At 37.6% G+C, this 8,099-nt stretch overlaps 1 long non-coding RNA gene across 1 annotated transcript; it reads left to right on the plus strand.

The window, feature by feature from the left end:
• The first annotated feature begins 629 nt into the window (after positions 1-629).
• Positions 630-6,017, plus strand: LOC113106533 (uncharacterized). The gene is made up of 3 exons (XR_003292501.1): positions 630-708; positions 5,680-5,787; positions 5,884-6,017. It is a non-coding gene; the product is annotated as an uncharacterized LOC113106533 (long non-coding RNA).
• Positions 6,018-8,099: the final 2,082 nt, after the last annotated feature.

Raw genomic sequence — 8,099 nt, forward strand, 5'->3', positions numbered from 1 at the left:
TAGGAATTAGTATATAACCCAGAAAACTGCATTATAACAGCAAAATTATCATTATTTATTTCCAAGATTATAACTGCATGCCACTCGCTGAAATAAACAAGCCACGTCTTGTTACAACTGTTCGATATATTTGTTGTTGCATAAAGGAATTTCATATAAAGTATTCCATTCATGAGTACAGCATTTTTCTAAATCCAAAATTGATCACAGAAAGTGGTACGAAGTCAACCCATGGGTTTCTCTGAATGTTGTGTTATATGAGCACAACACATTAACTCATGTCTTATAACTGCTGTTTTGATGAGTACAGTTCATCTGATCATTAACGTCAGTCACTCCGGTGTGTATTGCAGTGAGAGGAGGACATAAAATGTGCACGTGCCGAACTTTTCATCTTTTCAATGGTTGCTTGCTGGTCGGTTTCAAGTTTTCTTTCAGGTACTTATAGCTGAAAGTACACTAAATATCCATAAGAAGAGACCAGAATTAATGTGGACAATCCAAACCTTGACTATGCAAGGAAGATGCGTTTTAAACAGTCCATCATTACTGTGGTCTTTCTGGACGAGTTGTGCTGTGTGTCTGTAGGGGGCAGTGATGGACCCTGGCATCTCTCATCATCTGTTTCTAGAGCACAGAAGAAGAAGGGATGAGGAGAACGAGTGGAGTGGAGGAGAGCTGCAGTGGAGAGACAAAAGAGTCATTTATGTGAGACAGTATTTCATCCATGTTCATGGCAGAGCTGTTCATTCACTAATGTGATGTTATTGTTTCTACTGTTAATTGTTCTTGGACAATGCTATCAATGGCAAGTATTGCTCTATATCTCATCACTGTATGCAAAGGTAAATATGTAGGCCTAAGTTATTTCAGTCTCCATTATAAAATATTTGCATACAAATGTGTTCAGTAAAACAGACCAACAGTGAAAACAACCCTATCTGAGTCATTTTAGTCCAGCTGCTGTATAACTGTCTAAGAAAGAACACATGCTGGGCTGAAGTTATCCAGTTGAGCTGGACAAACCAGACGTCTGACCACTAAACTCAGGGCAGATCGATCAAACCCAACATCTGTGAGGCTCCTATCTACAACTTTGTCTAAAATGCAGTATAAGCCAGTGGCTGTTTAACACATAACTGTCAGGGAGACAGAATGTCAGTCAGATAAAAACAGCAAACCCAATATGAAGCATTTAGACCCTCAAGAAGCCCTCGAGAAACCCTGTCCCTCCTCAAACTGACAAATCAATGTTCTGATGATGACAGTTTTGCTCGAAACGCAAAAAGGCTCATAATCTATGAAGGAAACAAATGGACACAGATCAAAAGAAATATTTAAAAAATAATCTCAGGTGACATTGCACGACTGAATGACTGGAACAGTCTTAATTTCCAATATCATTATTCAACATCTCAAATAAATGCAGTGCATTTAAGAGACTCGTCCAGGTGCATGTGCAAAATATAACTATATATTTAAAAAAAAAAATAAACCTGCTTCTTAACTTTGAAATATGTGCTCAGAACTCACACACACACACAGACACACACACACAGCAGTGAATGCAGATTCCGGGGCTGACTCTCAGAGCAGACAATCAGCGAGAGACGGACAGATACAGGCCGTGTTCACAGAGCCTCGTGTCTCTCTGCTCGCTGACTGCAGATTCTCTGGGATTGGTGCTAATTGCTCAGATTTGTCACATTTATAATTAGAGCGAGTGTTTGTACTGGAAACGGGCCGAAGGAGCTTCGTTAACCAGAAACACTCAAACAACATTCACAGAAAACCTCTTTCCAAACAAGCTTGTGTTTACTTTATAAAACGGCTGGAAGCAGTGCTCCAATTGTAAGAAAACATCCATTGTCTGGTTAATGGCTGTTATGGACAAATAATAATGACCGTAAAACCATAAGTTGGTGGCAGCAAGTCTTTGTTTCAATAAATTATTTATTGAATCATTCAAATATGATTGAATCACTAGCTCACTCGATTTATTCAAAATCTGATTTATTGAAGGAACCAAACACTGTTGCTGTGCACTGTTGTATACAATTAATAGAATATTTGTGCTCGCACACATGTGCCTTTATTCAGAAAAGTTCATTGCTTCTGCAATGAATATAAAAATGTAAAAGCTCATACATGGCTATTTTGTTTCCTTCATTGATTGAATAATAAGGTCATTCTTCAGTATTCTGACAGTCTTCATCGTGCAGTGAATGCTTTTGGATTTATTTTAAATCAGATAAATTATTTTTTATTATTATTATTTTGTTGTTTTCTTCTTTTTAAAGGACTTCAAAAGTTGTGCTTGAACCATTTTGCATGAAAAAATACAAAATCTTGTTTCAGCTTGTGCAAAGCTTGTTACAGTACCAAATTCACTATTTAGTTTGTGAATTATCTAATGTGGAGATTTTAATATTTAATTTGCATTATAAGTTTTACATAATAACCGATTATTTATATAAAGGTGAAGGAGGTTTTACCAAGGAGGTTTTTTTTTTTTTTTTTCACTGGGGGATGAACAGCTGTTTAATTTTATTCTCATGTCAAGTGCAATTTTATGTGTTCATCAGTGTCTAGGTCAAGTCAAGTCACCTTTATTTATATAGCGCTTTAAACAAAATACATTGCGTCAAAGCACTGAACAACATAAATTTGGAAAACAGTGTGTCAATAATGCAAAATGACAGTTAAAGGCAGTTCATCATTGAATTCAGTGATGTCATCTCTGTTCAGTTTAAATAGTGTCTGTGCATTTATTTGCAATCAAGTCAACGATATCACTGTAGATGAAGTGACCCCAACTAAGCAAGCCAGAGGCGACAGCGGCAAGGAACCGAAACTCCATCGGTGACAGAAAGGAGAAAAAAACCTTGGGAGAAACCAGGCTCAGTTGGGGGTCAGTTCTCCTCTGACCAGACGAAACCAGTAGTTCAATTCCAGACTGCAGCAAAGATTGTGAATTGAAACACCTGGTAAAACTGATTGTGTCTCCTCAGAAGAAGAGTGATCAGTAAATCACTTGATTCATATGGATTACTTTGACATTTCAAAAAGTTAATAAAGCCACTATAAATGAAATAAATATAAATTGGATAAATGGATGGATTTCTGAATGGATATATGGGTGGAGGGATGGATGGATGGATGGATGGATGGATGGATGGATGGATGGATAGATAGATGTTTGGATAGATAGATGTTTGGAGGTTGGATGTTTGGATAGATAGATAGATGTTTGGATATATGGATGTTTCGAGGGATGGATGGATGTTTGAATGGCTAGATGGATGGATGTTTGACTGGATAGATGGATGGAGGGATGGATGAATGGTTGGATAGATAGTCAATGGATGGAAAATGGAAAAGTGGATGATGTTTGAATGAATGGATGTTTGGATAAATGGTTGATGGATGGATGGGTGGTTGGATGTATAGATGGCAGATGGGTGGGTGGGTGGGTGGGTGGATGGATGAATATTTGGATAGAGGGATGTTTGGATAGATGGATGGATGTTTAGATGAAGGAGTTGAATGATGGATGCATAGGTTATGAATGTTTGGAGAGATTATGGGTGTTTTGATGGATAGATGGCTGGAGGGATGGATGGATGGATAGACTAATGGATTGATGTTTGGATAAATGGTTGATGGATGGATGGGTGGATGGATGTATTTATGATGGATGGATGGATGGGTGGGTTGGTGAATGAATGGATGTTTGGATAGATGGTTGATGGACTGATGGGTAAATGGATGAATAGATGATGGACGGATGGATGGACAAACAAATGAACTGTGGAAGAATGGATGGATGGACAGATCAACAGTGAGGATAGATGTTCTGCTCATTCAAACTCTCATTCATTCTCTCAGTTCTGGTTTTCCTGTGTTTAAGAGCAGGTGTGTTTACCACATGCAACACAACTTTCTTTCCTTTCTCTGGGAAGTGAAAGAAAACAGGGTCATATAATCATGCATCGCACACCGGCGCGTCCCGCTGAGATCGACTCCGGGTCGTTACAGCACACTTGGAGAGCAGCAAGATGGAAAATGCTAAACATTTCATTAAGATGAGAATGCTTTTCCCCGCTCTGCCTAGCGGCCCGGAGAGTCAATACATCAAAACCAGCGCACGCCGGAAAATATGCGTGATTTTAAGAGGAAAACTAATTACGAGAGACTTTAATCTCCTCGCCGAGAGCTTCACCTATAACTCTGATAATCTGCTCTGTTTAATATTCTGGAAAAAATACTTAGGAGACATCGATCATTTGGAGTGCCTCCAGGCAAGGGCTGGTGCCAAATGTTTGAAAACACCATAAAATTAGCGCCTTTCACAGTCGCACTGTCGTCGCTGGCTGTAGAATGGATTGTCTCTAAATGGTTCTGCGTTGCTGCTGTTTGGCAAAGTTAAACTGGGAAAGTCATGTGGCATGATCGTCAATTCACATTCACATCAGTCTGCTCATTTATTCACAAAACCATAGCTGTTCCAATCAGAGTAGATGACAGTTTCTTGCAATGCACAAAAATCTACAAAAACAAAGTAAACACAAGAACAAATCAAATAAAAGATCACGCACATTGAGACAAAGGCAAACAATAGCTATGTAGCATGCTGTCTGCCTTGACTATCATAGGCTTTCACTTCTTAGGCAAAGTCTTGGCCAACTGGTTATATAGCATTCTAAAATAACTTATTTTTGCCTAAAATTAAAATGCATTGTTATAAAAGGTTCCACCTGGAATGGAATTTTCTATTTAATATTGGGCATTTTTTCAACTGCTTACACACAACTTTTCCCCCGAACTTTATGCCAAATCCTTGCAAAATGAAGCACTACATTCAAAATATCACAAACACATCTCAAAAGCAAACATTTGCAAACAACTTTGCCTTAATATTAATTCCTGTTAGACTTTTGTATGTTAATTGTGTAAAAAGGTTCCATCTGAAATGTTCTATTCAAGATCATGGATGAAAATCAAATATTACATTTAATCCCACATTTCAAAAAATGCTGTGCAAAAATAACCAGAGCTGGTAGTAACCGATTACACGTAATGGAATTCCAAAAATTAACTACTTGTAATTAGTTTATTTTATATTCTAAAATGAATGAATAAGCCAACATTTTAGAGAGCAATAAGTAGCAATTAACAAACGACATGGAAATGATTTAGAAACAAATCCATCCCTTACGAGCTTCTATTGAAATTAGCATGCAGTGTAAGTGTATACTATCGACAATAGCTCACTATTTTTGGGCTCACCTCATTGTTTTTTTTTATTTTTTCAACAATAGCAGCAGATGGAAACACATACACACTGAGCTTGCCCTGGTTAATTGATAGAGTGTGAGTTGCATCTGTCCGAAGATGTGATTTTTTTCCTCCATGTGCTGCTCGTCACCCCTCCATCTGTCAGGTTAATATGGTAATTACTTTCCTCTCCAAGACAAACTAACACTTCCCAAAATGAAACGACACAATAATGACACTGGTTTTACGAGCGAGATCTCAGCTCTGTGTAAAGCTCTTCCTAAACGCAGCGATCAAAGAAGGAACACACACGGAAAAGTGCTGAGAATTTATTCCAGAGAGAATGGCTTTATTCACTCTTGCTTGTTAATAAATAAATAATTTCTGACTGTGTTTGCTTAGGCAGGATGCTGCTTCAGTGCCAGTAAATTGTACCAAAATCAATGGGGACTACTGTATCTGCCAAACAAATACACACAAAGTATTCATGAAAGCAACTTTACTCTGCAGGTGCGTGAAACACATATCAGACTTAAACCATCACCTGTTTTAAAATAGATGTCATTTTTACGTACCGAAGATTGTTCTTTGCATGTCCATTTCCAGATGATGCCAGAACGAAGTGAAGAGAGGTGAATGCGGACATCAGGCGCAGCAGCGATCACCTGATAGATACGCATACAGTTTGTTCAAAGTCAAATACAGAATAAATGCATTTGATTGGTAAACCAAATTCAAACGTGACATTTCAATCTGTAATGATAATACATGGAACTTAAGGCAAAACTCCACTAAATGATAATGCTAATAAGTGAGGGGCATGTTAGGGCTTTGGCGATTGGCATTGCAGTCAATATACTCCGCAGCCAATCACAGCCCCCCTCCTTGCTCGGGCCATGCCACCTAGCCCTATTGTTACTCCGGCCCTGCCCACACCATCCCTTACAAAAAACGTTTCTTTTTTGTTTGTTTGAGCCTTTTGTTTCACAGGGACACAGGAAGTGTCCTAATAAACCATGTTTATGTTGTAGTACCCATGTCATTATACTCATTTGTGTCCTCAAACCATATATACCAGTACACACACACTCTCTCTCTCACACACACACTTACTGTGTCACTAATGCATTTCAGCAGCTATTTATCAACTTCAGCCAAGAGTTTCCTTATTAATTTCCTAACACCCTCCATTTCCGCTGGTTCTCACTCTGGTTATTGAGTGAGCGAGTTGGAGCAGATAAGCACCGCTATCTGAGCGCAGAGACGGCAGAGGGATTGTGGGTAATTGTGATGTGGTGGTTGAGTTGGGCATCTCCTGTTTCCTTGATTTTTTGATTAACAAATGCCTGGAAAATAAAAGTATCATAAACATTCCATAAAACAAGCACTATACACAAGTCCTAAACACTTTAGTTTAGGAACCAATTCTCACTATTACAATAAGTTGCTTATTCATGCATATCATTAACATATTGTCTGTTTGTTAGCACTTAATATTATTAATTAATTATTATTATTAATATTAATATTAATAATAATAAAATAACAACAACAACAACAACAACAATAATAATAATAATAATAATAATAATAATAATAATATTAATAATAACAACAACAACAACAACAACAACAACAATAATAATAATGGCTTTTTACATTTGGTTGCCAATTTAGCTTATTGCTGAATCATATCTGTGTGAATCATGTCTGTCTATATCAAGTCTGCGGTTGTTTTCCATGTCCGCGGTTCGAAGCAACCCCAATACCAATAACGTGATATTTAGCCCCTAAAATGCGAATTTTACCAAGACAACCATGCCAAAAAACAAAACGTATATTTTGACCCCGGGAAGCATTTTTTTTTTTTATCTGGGAACCTCCTGGAATCACGATTAGTTTTAGTTTTTAGTTTTACTAGTTTTGAGAAGCAACTGGGCAGGATTTGTTGTGAAAACCTGGCAACCCTGTTCTGAACACACGTGCTGGAGATAATACTTCTAATTAAAGGAGCGTCTTTACTGATGAGATGTGCATGAAAATCGCATTTGATTTTTTGAACAGCCCTAGCGTGATGTTATGAGGACGCTGCTAATAAAGTTGCAGAAGAATACACAGTGGATTCATGTTTATTACTATATTTAAAATATACCACAGTTTTTATGCCAGTCGTATAATTTTATTTTGTTGTATTTATCTGTCACACCTTAAAGCCCGGTCCGTGAAAATATTGTCTGACATTAAACCGGTCCTTGGCGCTAAAAAGGTTGGGCACCGCTGGTATAGAGTACCTCAAGGCTTAGTACTAGGGCCACTACTCTTCACACTTTATATGTTACCCCTGGGAGATATCAGGAAACACGGTGTTAGCTTTCACTGTTCTGCTGATGATACTTAGCTCTATATTTCCTCATGGAATGGTAAAACACACAGTGCATAGTTGATATAAAAAAACTGGATCACAAGTATTTTCTTACTGCTAAATTCTTGAAAAAACAGAGGTGTTAATAATAAGACCTAAAAACTCTGCATGTATTAACATAGAACACTGTCTAAGACTTGCTGGCTGCCCTGTCAATTCTTCGTCATCAGTTAAGAACCTAGGTGTGTTCTTTGATAGCAATCTTTCCTTAGAAAGCCACTTTTTTCACTGCATTTTTTCCATTTCAAAAATATATCTAAATTATGGCCTATGCTCTCAATGTCAAATGCAGAAATGTTATTCCATGCATTTATGACCTCAGGGTTAGATTATTTTAATGCTTTATTGACTGGTTGTTGTGCACGCTTAGTAAACAAGCTACAGCTAGTCCAAAATACAG

The sequence above is a fragment of the Carassius auratus genome, chromosome 7 (genome assembly GCF_003368295.1).
Source record: "Carassius auratus strain Wakin chromosome 7, ASM336829v1, whole genome shotgun sequence".
NCBI lineage: Eukaryota > Metazoa > Chordata > Actinopteri > Cypriniformes > Cyprinidae > Carassius > Carassius auratus.